General features: G+C 39.7%; 1 protein-coding gene across 3 annotated transcripts in view; it reads left to right on the top strand.

Moving 5' to 3' along the window:
* The first annotated feature begins 7,920 nt into the window (after window positions 1–7,920).
* The window catches only part of gpat2 (glycerol-3-phosphate acyltransferase 2, mitochondrial), a 40,190-nt gene continuing 31,453 nt past the window's right edge, over window positions 7,921–16,657 (top strand). For all 3 annotated transcript variants that reach the window (XM_076033238.1, XM_076033237.1, XM_076033236.1), the window contains exons 1-2: window positions 7,921–8,016; window positions 9,471–9,531. The gene's annotated coding sequence lies outside the window, so the exon portion shown is untranslated. The remainder of the gene's footprint in view (window positions 8,017–9,470; window positions 9,532–16,657) is intronic.

Genomic DNA, 16,657 nt, shown 5'->3' with positions numbered 1-16,657 from the left:
TCATATCAAAACATTCCGATTATCATTATTTTATTGACCATCGTATAATCCAATTATCTCGCACCCAACGGCTGTTGTCGCCATGTGACCATCACTGTTCCTTGTTCTCCTCGTTGTTTGGCGTGCGTTAGACAACAGGGCTAATTTGACTCCTCCAGGCTCTAACTGGTAAAGCAGCAGATGCCCGTGACAACATTCATTATGTAGCCTCTCCGAGCATCCCAGCGTAATTACAGGAGACCTCGTTTGAGCCAGCAGTGTGAAGTTTGTGCAAAAAAAGGACAGATTTTATTTGAATTCCTGTCACTGTAAAGAGAAAAAAGAGACCACCCCTCTTTAACTGTGCCGTCATTTTTCTGTCAGTCAGATGCAGGGCTGTACATGACAGTTCGCAATAATTTGGTTTGTTTGCTGCGTGACATACCGGGCCCAGACAAAGATTATGTCACTGATAATCAGCCGGTTGAGACACGCAGAGGTTTGTTGTGTGTGGGTTTGACACACAACTGACGTACAAAAAGATGGGCCGTGACAAAAGTCGCAGTTTCCTGCTGGGATGTAACGTTTGGCGCGAACTCATCGCTGAATAAAGAATGAGGCTCATTTCTCCGTTCCCTGTGGACACAATTACTTTCATGTTTTTAAATGGAAATGCTCCGTGGCACATTATTGTGCCTTCTGGTGTAAGTAAAGGAAATAATCAAAGGGGAAATTGTCACATTATTATCATGAGAGGCATCAGGCTGCACTGTAATAACTCTATTTATGCGATGCTTCCTGGAAATATGCAAGTGGAGGCAGAGCTGTGGCGCCGATGTAAATCATGACTGAATCATTTGCTTGCAGAGGGCACCGGTCAGAACGGAAAAAAAAAAAGAGCCATCAAATTTTGCTGTTGACATCGAGGTGATGCCTCGGCTGCCGGATGAGGAGGGGAGAGGGAGAGAGAGAGAAAAGAAGAGAGAGAGGGAGATGCCTGCGCCTGTATGGCAACGGTGCCATTGTGGAAAGGTCATCAAGTTAATGTGACAGACAGGCAGGGCCACTGATTCACACGTAAACACAGGAGAGGGCTGACACCCTGTCGCACAATTAGCCGGGCACACACACACACACACCACACACACACACACACACACACACACACACTCAGGACACCTACACAGACAGGGCAAAGCAAAGCACAGAAAAAAAGCAAACTGATGAACTGATGAACTGCAGATTGAGCGTGCAAACGCACACACTCAACCACTTTGACTGTGAGAACAGGATGTGCTGTTTGGATTGTAAAACTGTCAAAAACTTACAATCAACAAGTACAATCAACACACAGACACTTGAATGCCTTGTTTCATCCATTTATTGTATATCACATTACAATATTTGTCCAGCCAGCTAATTGTAGCCACATCTGTCTTGCACCCATGCTGCGTCCGTGGCACACTTCTTGAGAGTGGCCGGTTCGGAGGTGGTTAGGTTTATTGGTAGATAAATTAGCTTAATGTGAATATGGATAATTGCGACTGTGGTTGTTACAGTCAAAACTAGAAAGAGGGAAAAAAGAAAAAAAAAAAACCCTGACAGAGTAATCAATTTAATCTCAACTCCTTCCAGAAGCTTAACAGGCTCAAGTGGCACACAGTAGCTGGCCTGTGAGAGGGAAAAACCCAGAGAGTGCCGCTGCAATGTTTAACCCCTTGCTGGTTTGTGGTGCTTTGCACAAACAGGACTTCTGGTCAGTTCTTGTCGTAGTTGCTTATCAGATTGGTCGATGGAGGGTTTTTAAAAACGGAGCTGCTATTTGAATGGCACGAGTTCCCAGGAGATGAGTCACTGAGTTGGGGGAGTTTACTGGAGGTAGCGTCTTCAGTTCTAGTTGGCGTGTTCTCGCTTGCTTTTTGAAAGTTTTTCAGTCCCGACGGTCTGTCTCCTGGCCTCAGACTCGTATTTAGCAAACGGATGTGGGAGTGCTTGTCATTCAGTCCTCTCGTGTGACAAGAAACTGAATAGGCATGGACGGAAGACGGAATGTCTTGTTAAAGCACATGAAGTTTATCGCTGATTTACGCCACTTTGAAAACCAAGATATGCAACGTTGCACTTTTCTTCTTGCGTCTTTAAATGATCAAAATAATGATTTGACGTAGAATTATGTTAGAAACGGGGAAGTTGACCTTAGTATTCTTTTCACTCTGTTTTGTAAAACTAACTGATGGTTGGTAGTCATTATTCGCGTGGATGAAGGGCTCCATGTGACTAACAGCAGGACAACATCAAGCAGATCTTGGAGAAAGGGGCATTTATTTATTATCAGAGTCACAACACTCAGCCTTTTGTTCAGAATTTCTTATCAAAGATCTCTTTTAGACTTTCAAAGGCCCTCAGATTTTTTTTTTTTTTTAATGAGGCAAGCACCAGACAAACAGCTGTGATATTAGTGTCAAGAATCTCCTTCCTCTCTGATCTCCTGCAGAGCTTAAAATGCTGGATGTCAGGGGTTAGGTGAGGAAGGCAATAACTTGGCCAAGTGCAGAATAACTTTAGAATGGAGACAGATCCATGCTTGTGATTTTGTGGCCGTGGTGGGAAAACAATTTGTTTCCAATACGACGAATGCCGGTAAAAATGACAGCTGTCAGTTCTTGTCCATAAGAGGCAAAATTTGTTTTCCCAAGTCCCCCAGGATACTGTGTTTGCTGCAACCCAGCAGTTTAGCAGTAAACACAGAAAAACGTCAACTGAAACAACAAAGATCATTTTCTCTCATGATTGATAGAATTGCAAAAGTTCCAAGAAGTTTGACAACATATTACTTGTTTTAATTTTTTTTTTTTTTTTAAAGAAAACTTGTTAAAGTGCAGGCAACTCTAGAAGAGAACTTTCAAAGATGAATCGTCAACATCCTGATAAATGCAAGGCAGTATGAGTTGTTTTAAATTGTAAACCACAGACTTAAACTCTGGGCTAATAATTAGTGAAAACTGTACTTACGTTTGGCTATAAAGCGCAAGATGGTTGGAATGTTTTGACATTACACACTCAACTTTACAATAACTTTACATTTGAAAGATCAATGCAAGAACAGAGTCTAAATTCATGACATGTCACAAGAGGGACACATTATGTTACTCCCCTCTGCAACGCACTGTAATTAGTAGCATGCCAATTTGTGGGATCAGTTAAGCTTCAAGAGTCAGTCAGTCTTTTGGGAGGTTAGTAGTATATAGCCACATAACTCAATTTAGCCACAGACCATGGATTTTACTTGGAGTTAGTAGTTAATTTGTCCAAACAGAACAAAAGATTTTTGCTAGGTTAGCTAGAAACTTCAAGCAAAGGTTTGTTTCTTTCCATCTCTGCATCTTTTTTATCTTCTCTTGCCCTCTGTTTGTGAACTTTAGAGCTTGTGCAGTATACACAAACACTAATCGGTAAGAATGTTCAGTTTTTCCATTTCAATGAAGGGAATAGAAGTAGGCCAGTACAGGTGGGTGCAGTTTACGCAGAGGCAACATTTCACTACGACACTGGCAATGAAAAGAGATGCAGTCATATGTATGATTTCAGACAGAGGGATAATCTTCCCTTCATATGCTTGTATATTATTTACAACCTCAAAGTGTGGAGACGTCAGCTGACAGCGAGGCGTTTGGCAGCTGACACGAGTAACTAACAGCTTTCAAATGCCAACACAAAAGCTTTGGCAGGTGCCAGAAATGCAGCTTGTATACAGCCTGCTGCCAAATGCCTAGCTGCTAGCACAATATATTCAATGCTTTAGCTGGTGGTATACAGTAACGGTCACAATTTGGACGCACCCTATGAATTTAATGTCTTTTCTTTCATTCTCATGACTATTGACATTGCAGTTTTTCACCGAAGGCATCAAAACTACGTTGTGTGTGCGTGCGTGCATGAATGAGATAAAAGAACATAGTGAGATAATATGTGTGGAAAACATGTTGTATCAGATAATCTATTAACGTTTATTGTGTCCTTACTACCGTAGCATATGAAAGTTCTTTAAAAAAAAGTGTGTGAAGATGGCACCATTGACTGCCCCCAATATTCTACTGACAATAGTGAAAACGAAACAGTGAAGGCTTCTTCAGGGCGCGTATGTTATGATGCAACCAGAGCTAGGACAAACGTATTGGACTGTTAGAGCACGTCCAGCTTCACGGCATGCTGAGTTAAGCACAGCTTTAATGGAAAAGAGAGAAAGGCAAAAGCTGTCTCTACAAAGTGCAAAAAAGACTGCTTCAAAATTGCAGCTCCCTAAAAAGCTGCAGAGTTGTGTAAATTGCAAAAGACACAAAAGACCTTACTTTGTGCGTGCCGGGATTGGAAAGGGGATTTAAAGAGTAAGCAGAATACTAACCAAAGACCGAATAGTGACAATGTGTTCCATCAGAGAAGAGGTTTAAACCTCTGACATACTGATAAGCGTGAATGCAATGATTAACCTGCCCCAGGTAATGTCTTTAAGGTTAGATCTTTAACGACAGGCTCTGTTCTATATCTTCATTAAAGATGGAACCGGTTCTAAGACTCTTTTCCTGTCAGAAGAACGTAGCTAATAGTGAAGACACTCAAGGACTAAAATCAGATGGCCTGCCACTCAACAGATAATACCTCCATCAGCTTTTCTGTACGAAGCGAGACATTTCAGTCTGCAATCTATTATAGGGTTACAAGAGTTCCTCTGAGCTACCAGCTGTGGCACTTACTTCAGGAAGTTGAAGTGCTGCACAATGTTCCCGCAATGTTCCTATGACAGTCATTTTGAAACAATCAGGTTAGATGTGAAATCAATTTCAGGAAAAGTCATGATCTTGTTTTTGAAACATGCTCCACAGTAGAGACAAAAACACATGTTTAGAGCTGAGCTTTTTGGAGTTCATTTGCCTGTTGGAGATAAACACTTTAAGTACTGTCAGTTAACAGGGTAAGCACACTGTAATAAAACAGACAATTGAAAACACAAATAAGGAATGTGGGCTAACCCATGTTTGTTTTTTTTGTTTTTTTGTTTGCTTACATTTTAAAGGAATCCATCATGCACAACTGAGCAAAAGAACAAGTGTTGGAGCAGCACTGACCACAGACAGTGCCGTATTTCTCAGCACAAACTCCCAGCCGTTTGCGCTGAGAGCCAGGTAGAGCTTTAGGATGGCAGCCAGATGTGTTCTCTCAGTCTTGGCATTGTGCTGTCCTGCCTTTTTGGGCAGAGCGAGATAAAAAGAACTTGGAAAACCTGGCCAGTCCCCAAGATATATTCCATGTCACGGTGCCATTTCAGCAGTCCTCTACAATCTTGGGCGACATTGAGGGTTTTAGGGCTTAGGGTGACTTGAAGGGTTGTCTCTCAGTCGTAAGTTGATCACTCATCCATCTGCTAATGTAGGAAAAACTCAGCTTTTGGTATACAGCTAATAAGGTAATATCCTTGATCATATTTTTTATTATGGACTTAAAGTGCAATTAAAGTACACAAACCTTCAGATTCAACAAAAAAGGTCTCAATGGACAGTTATAGATATATATATATATATACTGATGCAAACAAATAGAAAAAAAACCCACAATATTATTTACATCCTCACCCCACAAAAGCAGAGTTGGAAATGAATGAAAAGAAATGCATGTCCAGACTGCGAGACAAATCAGCCAGAGAAAATGTTTTTGTATTCCTCTCACATATGGGGCAGGCAGGACGTTCAGTTGGTATGATTACTGAAAGAAGATATCCCCCTTTATTTGTCCCTGCAAGCCAGAAGTCAGCAGCAGCTAACTCTGTGGATCATAGACAGGAGAGGAGCCAGGAGAGCAGATGGTAATTTGATTGGGAGGAGTGTTACTGACTGACAGCGGAGAAACTCGCGAGACTGCTCATCAAGTATTGTGGCCACAGAGTGATCGAATGAAGCATAATGAAACATGACACAGGGCCTAACACAAATTACCATCTCCCGGTGATTCATCTGGGAGATTATAGAAATCTCTCCATAGCTGTGCATGAGAGTTGATTCTTTTTCCAGCTTGAGAACGCACGCGGGCCAAAGTCACATTGCGCTTTTTGCAAAAATGCAAAATCGCCGTGCATCGGGTCAGCGAGTTTCTGATGCAAAATGAGTCTGAAAACAACTGAGCCTCGGTGAATACAAAGCATGCAATTGAGGAGTCACCCTCTCGTACCTGACATAGCTGAAGACAGGTCTTCACAGTTAATAGCATCACCAGATGTAACGACACTGATGCCGTGAGGGCAGCAAACGCCCGAGTCTGGTTACCAGCTGTGAGTGTAATTTTGTGCGCACAAGTGGGTCTTGTATGGCAAGAGTACCTTGTTTGTTACACAGTTAATTTGTATGGGCCAGTTATCACACTGATATACACCCTGTTGTGGCTTAAAAGGGATCATGCTCTCTCCTACCAGTCACGTTCACCCCCTGTTTAACTGCCTGATTATCTAACCTTAATATTCTGCTTGACGGGAAGTCAAACTATTTAATTTAGATCATGTTTATGGAGCCGATGAGTACCCACTGATAACTGATACCATTAAATATTCAAGTGTATGTGGAGGCAGCTGAATGTTATATTAAGAATCTCAAGAGCAACAGTATTTCACAGTTTCACACCCTTATTATACATGCTTTTCTTTGCACTATGTTGCTTTCATCAACCATATTTACAGCAGCAGACATCAAAAGCCGTGAAATAATTGCCCTGCAGTCAAACTAAGAGATTAGCTGGTGAATGTAGTTTGAGACTATAATCCTGTTTGCCATTATTATTATTATTATTATTATTATTATTATTATTATTATTATTATTATTTTATTTTATTTTTCTTAATTTTTTTATTGTGAGTATAAAAGCCTTTGACTGTGAAAATGGTTGACAAAGAAGGAAACAATTCACAAAATCCAACGCACAGTTTTACATAGTAGAGGAAAGAAAAAAGTTAAAGAAAAGGGAGCCTTATCTTTCAGAATTGCACCGATTCAAAGGAATGAAGGAATGAATAGCATATCCATGAAATGTTTTTATTTAATGGTGCAAGGATGGTTTTGAGATAGACCACACCAAACGTTTGATGTTATTACTATGTTGGTAGCTAAAATTGACTCATTGTAGGACTGCTGTCAAAGTCAACAATACAAACTGATTGAGCATTATTCAGTCCAATTAATTCTAATGTGCATTCAGTTGTGAACCTATGGTGCATGCTTTGGCTCAACTAAAATTGTGTTTCTATTCTCGTAGGAAATCCTTTTTGGATTGTTGTTTACTGTACTAGTTATTTTCTCTTGTCTAAAAAAAAACAAAAAAAAACCTACACAGCATTCAGCACAGCTCATAGGTGGTTCTGTCATTGCTGATGGCCTCCTGCCGCAAGGCTTTGACAGATCCCATACCTGCTCTGTTCTTTGATCTAGCTCCCAGTCATCATTCTGAAGGTCTCTGGTTTCACCTCTTCACTGCCTCCTGGTTTTGGCCATGTAATGTAAGGCATAATATTTTTAATTAATTAATTAATTAATTAATCATTATTATTATTATTATTATTATTATTATTATTATTATTATTTGTAAAAGGCGTGAATCTTAGGGGGGCTGATTATATGCTCAATTGGCATCACTCATGTTGACGTTTCAGCAGAATTGGAATTAGATTTTATGATAATACAGTTTGATGCTAATGATAACATCACAGCCTGCTAAAATTAGGGCCTTAGTCAATTGACATTTTCAGCCAAACTGTAATAATTTGTGGATGTTGTTTGTTAATCGCCTTTATGGAGTGGTTCTGAATGCGGCTGAGGACGTCCAGGTGGCCGCGGTTTATTGTGGTGTACATGCAGCGCAAAACTATGACATCTAGCGGTGAAATGATATCCCAGGTTTCGGGAAGCTAAAATATTGCTTCCGGTAGCCATCTTAAATCAATGGAGAGAGTGAAGCGGTTTTTCTCGGAATAAATGTGACCAACATTTATTTACGGGTAGGGTGAGTTATAAGTTTTTTAATTTCACTTCATTTTTTCATTTTTTTTTTTTTTTAAATCTTGACTTAAGTTTGTTCAAACTCATACCGATTCATAGGTTGTAGTTCTGTGCAGGGACAGAACTACAGCCTAAATTAGCTAACGTTAATTTAGGCTGGCCGTGGTGACGCACTTAAAACTAAACTAAACTTAACAATAAACTCCCCAGTTATTGTTAAAACTGACTAGGTAGCCGGTGGGTATTGTCCTATGTCAATGTAACCGGTCTCGAGTCGGTACATCTACTTACGACCTGTATTAGCTAATAACATCAGTGACGTCACTCTTCATTTATCAAGTAAAATTCAATTCAATTCAATTCAATTCAAACACACTACATTACAATTCAAAGATGACATGAATCGCTCTTCTAATATGCAGCGGCTCCATGACGAATGGTTTATAGTGCCGCGAGTGGGATTCGATGAACTCCCCTCGTCAGCATTCGCTGGCGGTGTTGATGGTCTGCCATTTTGGTGCAATGACCGAACACGCTTCATGCTGACCGCGACGCCGCGTTTCTAGAGCAACAGTGGGATTGAACAGACTGTTGTTGATGTCATCGATACAAGTGCGCAGATTGCTCTGCGTTCGCCTCATCTCCGACAAGATCAAACATGTCATTTCACTCTCCACCGAGGAGGAGGGAGCAGCATGGATGTGTCATGTTGCACATACGCAAGGAAAACAGCATTTTACTGCATGTGTGACCTTCTTCTTTAACATAAATGTTGAAGAAGAAGGTCCACCTGTTTTCTCAAGAAAAGGTTTAAAATGAACCGTGCTTGTGTTTGTCCTTGTTCAAGGACGACTACAACTTCTTCACTCATCAGTGTTTTTTCTTTATTTCTCCTCACAAGTATCGTTAATCTCATCTTTTGTTCGCCTTGTTGCCTGTATTGATGTTTGGCTTATACGGCTCTGAATACATAATGATGCTCATTATGCCCCACTTTGATTCCTAATTTGTTTCGTTAGCCCCTTCTCTTCTCATCTCATTTCACTGTATGCCTGATATTCATTCTCTGCTAGAAACAGGGAGATGCAGCATTTTTAGGTCATACATACAACATAAAAAAACCACAAAGTTTTACACTTTTTTTTCTTTACCCACCCACAAACTGACATAAATCTGTCGGCAAGCAAGCGTGTATGAAGCAAATCTAAATATGTTCTCTTTGCTGGTAGGAGGGTGTAAAAAGGTAAAAACACTTTCAGTATCTCTGTTCAGGGCTTACTTTTTGAGCTTATTATGTATTATACAATCATATTCTGGTATATATCATGTTGAGAAAGAGATAAACGTGTTTTAGAAATGCTCAAATTCTCTTGTTAGTGCCATACACTTTAACCCTTGCCTGAAACACTTATTAGGACATTTTTTTTAACCCAGTTTTGCACTTTGTGTTTTTGACAGCACCGCAAGTCAAGATACTACAGTCCTGTCGTCCAGAACAATTGCTGCCATCAGTTTAAAGGTAGGACATTATCCATCATACCTGTGTGGATACACACACACACACCCTTAACACACACACATCCTTACCTTGACACAACTGTCATGTGTCAAGGTAACTAAATCAGTGATTTATAAATGCTGGTGTGCGATGATCTTTTTCTTTCTGCTTAAGTGCTCTTGAGGGAATCATACTTTATATTCTTGCATGCAAATGTCTGAATGTTTACACTTGCTTTTACTTCCCCCCCTTCACCCATTTCATTTCGTGCAACCCATGAAATTCAACATTTATTAGGTGTGGAAGAAGACAGAAAGTATTGTGTGGCTAGTCACAAGTTCTGGAAGCTGATAAACTTAGCATTTTCAGGGGTGGAAAGCATTCTGTAAAACTCCTCCAAGATGCAACTATTAGTTACAGGCTTGTTATTCAAATGAAAATGAAAGCCCCATTTTTTCTCAGCTCTGTCGTGTTAAGGGTACTGTCTAAAGTGGAAGCACAAATCAAGTTTGACTTTCTGTTTTCACTGCTACAACAAACTTTCTCAGTCAGTGTTTTGCAGTGGTGGGAGGCAGCGCCGTTCAAACTAACATTGCTGTGTGATGACAAGTTGTGTACTCTGCTGTGTTTGGTGTCTATTTGTGTTTATATGTGTGGTGGAACATTAGAGATGGAGGATGACACACACTGAGGTGAAGGTAAAGTTGAGCCGGGACCAAAAGTCATCATCTCTCTTATTTTGTTTGATAAACTAATTTGCTGTGAGAGTGCCTCATCTTGTACACAGTGTGCTTGTCATTATCATGAGACACTAGAGACAATGACAGTGCAAGTCAGGAGGCGTGAATTAAATTTGATTGGTAAACCAAATACACCGCAGAAGTTTAACAAACAAAACACAACACATGATTCACTTGCATTGGTGTGACCACATAAGATTTACGCTCATTCTAATTCATGTTCAGCATTGATTTCCTCCTGGTGCTCTAGTTTCCCCATCCCATATTATGCAGTCAGTGCCCTCATCCAAATAGACTGATGAAAATCAGGCTCTGGTGGCCAGGTGATAAACAGCATTTGCCTCCTTTTTTTTCAGAATAGGAAAGGTCAGAAGCTGATTTTTACTCGACGTTGCCTTGTATATGTGCCTGAGTGTTAAAAATCAACACACTTTGGTTCAGGCCTACGTACAGTTTATTGGCACTAACAGCCACAAAAGCATTCTTTGTTTTAATAAACCAATCTAAACCAAATTAAATCCCTTTTGGGTTATGGTTAGCATAAATAGGCTGTAATTTAAGTCCATTTTTAATCAGCATGGTTGTGGGCTGTTATAAAATCCAACTTTATTACTGGACTCGAGTTATATGTCTTTAGTGTCTATTTATTTTATAATTGTTGTTTTACAAAGGAATGTCGAGTGTCTTTGGGATTTGGACTTGCTGTTTGAGCGAGCACCCAACAGAACTCAACAGTACAGAACTTCAAGAGCTGATTGTGCATCTCTATTTGTGCACCAGTCAACTGACACACTGCATTCTCCCCCCCACCTTCCCCTGGTGTCAGGGACTGCAGAACCACAGGAACAAGCTGGAGGGAAATTAAATTATTTTTCTCTTTTTTCAATGTTGCACCCTTTTCAATTTCCTCAAGCGTAGTTGTTCACACAAAGCTGGTATTCACTCTCTTAATGTGTCACACTTTTGCGCGCGACACACCAGTGGTTGGACATCTGGTCTTGTGGATGGAAATGTATCTATAAGTATTTCTCCTTACTTGTAAAACTTCAACCCTCTTACATTTTATAACTCACTGTCTTGCCAAGATACATACATAAATCATACATACTGTATTTTGTGTCTGTACGTGTGTGCGACCCTAAACTAAGTTTATTTCTTGGAATGTGAGGATGTCCAAGACTCTCATTTCACAGAAAATGGTCAAAGGCATTTTTTTTACCACATAAATTCATGTGTGAAATTCTTCCAGATATTTGAGCTTTCTTCATAGAGACACAAAGACTATCAAACCAAATGAAAAAAAAAAAAAAAGACAGATCATGTTGCAAAAACTTAACACTCATCAGTATTATTATGAGTGGTGATTCATCAGTATATCTGTATATCTGATGCCAGGTGCAGATTTAGTACGTGTCAGTCACATGCATGGGGCATCACCTTTGACTATAAATTTAGTGTCTCAATTTTGACCCCAAAAAAATGTGTCGAACTGCAGAGGAATCTGTTACATTCGTAGCTTTTGTTTGATGGTGAAGACTTCTGCGTAGATGGACAACAGATCTGTTTGACTCTCATGGGCTTTATGCGTTCTCGCGCAACAAAAGCGAGAAGTGCGTCAATGTTGCTGACGCAAATTCATTTCCACAGTGGTGGACTCTGTGTACCTGTGCTGCTTTGTATGTGCATCCACTCTGGCACTTCACTTTGTAGTGCCTGCAGTCACGTCACATCTGCGTGATATGGACAGACTTGAAGTGTTTATTTGTTTCATTATCCCGACAGGAGCTTTTTAATAGTGCACGAGCAACTTCATACCTCCACCAAATTAACACTCCTGTTTTTGTAAATTCTCTTATTGCACCTCACTGTTTGTTTTTCAATTTCAATTTCCTCCGTTTGTGCCAGCTTTTTTTCCCCTCTAAATTGGTCTTGCTCACTCACTTTTCCGTTCTCTCACTCTACCCATGTGCCCCTTTCCTCTAGAAGCCATCTCAACCTCTTCTGACTGTCGCAGTGCTTCCCACTTGAGAGCTTTTGTGCATTTGCTATTATGTTCACTCGTACCGCTGATAAATTGTTTGCCTTCATCTGGGTGTCTGCTAATAGAATGGTTTATCTGATTTTAGTGTTGAGGGGAACCAAATTGTCTGTATGTAATTAAAAGAAATCCCTTTAGATTGGCTAAAAACAAACAACACTTTAAAAAAAAAAAAAAAGACTTCCAGGCTACAGAGGAATGCAGTGTCTTCATAAAGAATATGGAATGTGCCTGATGCATTCTGTTTGTTCCTATTATACATTTATTTAGAGATGGTCTGTTGAGATTGATATCCTCAAACCATCAGTTACAAACAGGATAAAGATATATTAACTAAAACCCACTGCAGCCACAGTTGCAACAAATTAACGCATTTATCGTTATTTATTTATTATTATTGTCAATACACATGTAAACCAATCGTCAAATAAACATTTTGGCCTAGTTTTGCGCAGAAACGCCACTGGCCTACTTTGTCAAAATGACTCACGTTTAGCAGATGGCAGGAACTATATTTCCTTATGGAACTGATACTTGTCAGTGCTGACTCATTTTGGAAATATGGTTTGTGCAATAGGTCCTTTGACATAAAGCATCGTCCTACATGTCTCCTCATTTTTCGTGGTCACTAGGAGGGGAATACTAAAATCCTCCCCAATGCAAGGCGGAGCTGTAGTTATGTTTGCTGGAAAGAAGGTTGGGTGGACATTGAGCCATTTTTAAGGAATTTACCATCTGAACTATGAACCAGTAAATATGGTTTTGGTGTTTGCCAAATTTATGATCACATTCACCCTACACGTGGAAAATTGGTGCAGTTCTCATTTCACTTGCACACCAAGTGAATTAGTATTCCTCCAGCAGTGGAATGCATGCTTCCAAACAACAAAATTAACAACCAAAATGAGCAATGACAACTGCCCCAAGCAGAAAGTTGGGACGTCTCCAGGACAACATGAATGAATGCGAATGTGTGCATTATCCATCCTCACAAAACTTGACTTCCTTGTTCTCCGTCTCATACTGGCAATTGTGCAGATATTTGGCTGGATTTAGAGATTTCTCACAACTTGAGCTGCTCTTAGAAATCAAATCAGTTGTGCAATTTATTCAGTTATTTTTCCATGGTGATAAAATGCCAATGACTTTTTTTCTTTCTTTTTTTTTTTAAACTGCGGCGTTCAATAGTGCTATCTAGACAAGGGCTTTAAAGTAGGAGGCATCATTGAGAGTGATGAAATCGGTAAGGATTAAGACAGGACTCTGATGTTTTCCCTGTCAAAGACGGTGCTGAAGAAGCAAAAGAGCCACTGCTCGGTTCACTACACAGAAAACAGTCAAGCAAAATGTATTTTTTCAAATTAGTTTATTCTTCCTTTCCTTTCTTGCTCTCTTTCCCTTTTTTACCCCAGTGATTCAATTGACTCAGAAATTTAATATCAGATGTTTTAGTAAATTTAATTATTCTGTGGAAGAGGCTGCAGGCTTGTTTCAAATGCTTAATTGGTGATTGTTTCTGGCGTATGGTATGGTAAGGTATGAATAACGCATGGTTTAGTCTCTGGCGTACTTGTTTTAATTTTTTAGTAAATTTATTAGCTTTTACCAGCTTAATTGAACTGTGTATTACTTAAGATATGGACATGGTTATACTCTGTGTTTGCTCCCTTTTCTTATTAGACTGGTTTTGGTTTAGAATTGAAGGTGTAATTGAACATGCCTGAGCAGTTCTTAGCTGCAGGAGTGGTTTAATTTGATTATAATTTCAGGAGAACTCCTTAGCACACAGAGAAACCACTAGAAAGAAATGGGCTTGTGTGCATTATATCATGCAGACCAGGAGAAGTAAAATGGAAGTGACTTTTAAATTGAAGGGGCAGGGACAAGGTAGGGTTAGAACAAGCTGACACAGCACGGATTTCATACAGAGAACAAGTGGCAAGGAGGAAATAAGCCTGGACAAGATGGAGTAAATCAGACCTTGGTGGGATTGAAAATATTCAAGGCCTCAGCAAAAGGTTGGGATGGCTGGAAGACTGGAGAGGGGAAATGTTGATTGACAGAGGAATGACTAGCCTGTTGTTTGTCTTTGGAGTTGAGATTTTTAATCCTTTCTCAGTGGCCCTGAAGTGGGATGAGACAGGTGGAAAAGAGATGACAGGTGGATTAGAGAATAATTGTATAATTTTATCAAAATTGAACTTGGCAGCGTAAGAGTCGGAGCACTTATTGACAGAGCAAAGCCAGAGATCATATGAGAGGAAATTCACTATTTAGAAAGAAACCAATCTGGTCCAGACTTTTGTCTTCCTGCTCTAAAATGCACTGAATCATTCCTCTTCTACTTTTTTATATACTAATCATGTATTTTCGTGTTAAAATTTGGAACATTACATGAATTTCTTTTAATGCATGTGATGAAAGCAGCAGTATCATAGACAAGTTACACAAATTGCATAATACTGATGAATAAAAATTACTATTTTGAACAAAATAGTTCAATACTGGGGGAGCATTAAATGAAGCAGATTGCAGTGTGGACACCACTCCCACCAACACATCTGCATACACGCTCCTAGAAAATTCAAATATTTACGTTTTTACAAATCTTATAAATTGCTCATATCCGTAATAATCCTTTTCATGATGTTTTCTCCCTTCGTGTGGCCCATCTGAAGAGTTGTAAGACAATGTACAACTACATTAACTACTAGATTTAGCTTTTCATTCATTTTTTTCAAGTCATAGGTTACCAGACTATTTATGTCAACTGCTGCCCCCCCCGCCCCCCCATATTCTCTAGTGTCTGTCATTGTTATTATTGTCTGACTTTGTCTCTCTCTGTGGCTGAATTCATCTTCCATATCTGTTGATTTTCTTACACAACCTTTTTCAGGGAGAGTGTGCTGCTTGGCAAGGAAAAAAAAAAAAATAGACATAAAGCTTTAAGGCGTGTCAGCCAGTAACTGAAGATAAATCTCGTTCCCACAAATGACTGTCAGAAGTGTAATGGAATTGGTTCTGTGATCCCTTTCCAGCTCTCTGAGAGGCTTTAGTGTTGTGATTTTAGCGATAACATCTCATTCTGTCTCTGCAGAATACCAATGTCATACTTACCCTCATCTCTGACTGCAGCACTTTTACATGGTTTCATCCAGAAGGTTTTTCTGCTGCAACTGCGATGTGAGGGAAATGTGTGAGACAAGGACTACAGAGCAAATGAGTAAATGTGGAAAGCCAAGAAAATGTTCTGAAAATGCATCTAAAATCCCAGAGATTTTTTTGAACGTCATATCAAACAGGTATTCCTTTATTTGACGTATTTGAGAAATGGCTGATGGGTTTACTTTGCCCCCATTTCCATCAATGTAAAACTCATTTGGGGAAAAGAGTTGGAGTTGGGAGGTTGTTACAATTTCACAATTGAGTGTGTTTTTAACAGAGTGGTGCAGTTGAATTACCATGTTTAGTGTACAACATCATGAACTCAGTTCATCAATTAGTTATGAGTGGCTATAGTCATTTATCGATTACTACTGTATTTAAATAAACTATTTCCCCTGATTTACTGCACATTCTATTTTTATTTTAATAATAACTTATCTCCTTCTATAGTCGTTGCTCATTAGTTCCGTTCATTGTTCCACACACAAAGAAACAGACAAGAAATTACTGGTCATAGCGATCCTATATCAGTAGAATTGCAACAGCAGGTATTGAACATCCAAAGCTGTTGGCTGCAGACACAGTTCCAAAGTCCACAGCCCCATTGGCAGAGGCAGAGGGGTAGAAAGTGATGGAGCAGCAGAAGTCCAGCAGAGAGAGAATATTGAATTAGCAACAGACTACAAAGGGTTGTGCTTACCTATAGAAGGGAAAAATAGAGAAGCTTGGTGCATCATAGTGGACCCCCCAGTAATCAAAGCTCACACCAGTTTCACTGAGGGGTTGTTCAGGGTTCACTTGAGCCAGCACCAACTAAAAGGTTTCTCAAAGAAGATATTAACATCAGTTTTAAGTGGGAATAAAATATTTGCCTGTAACTAAAGGGTATGTGGCAGGAACATGTGTCCTGTTAGCCTAAAGTATGATATCCCAGGTATGTAACTCAGCTTCAGCCTAGTTAAGGGAAATTCAGTGTGTCAGTAGAAATGTAAAAAATTTAGCGGAATATGAATGTTTGTTAATTAGTTAAGTCCAAGTACTGTTTCCCAAGGTTATAGTCTGAAGTCTAAATCCAACCTCTGCTAACTTCAAGTATCATGCTCAAGCCCCACTTTGTACCTGACAGCTTCAGTTAGTTGAACTCGATGTAAGCGCAACTCCATCGTCGCCCCTATTTCAAAGAAGAAAACATGGCGTGAGCTAT

Source organism: Nelusetta ayraudi, unplaced genomic scaffold (genome assembly GCF_046127955.1).
Source record: "Nelusetta ayraudi isolate G7.1 ecotype Tasmania unplaced genomic scaffold, CSIRO-AGI_Nayr_v1 ptg000041l, whole genome shotgun sequence".
Classification (NCBI taxonomy): Eukaryota; Metazoa; Chordata; class Actinopteri; order Tetraodontiformes; family Monacanthidae; genus Nelusetta; species Nelusetta ayraudi.
This window is presented reverse-complemented; position numbering and strand designations above follow the sequence as displayed.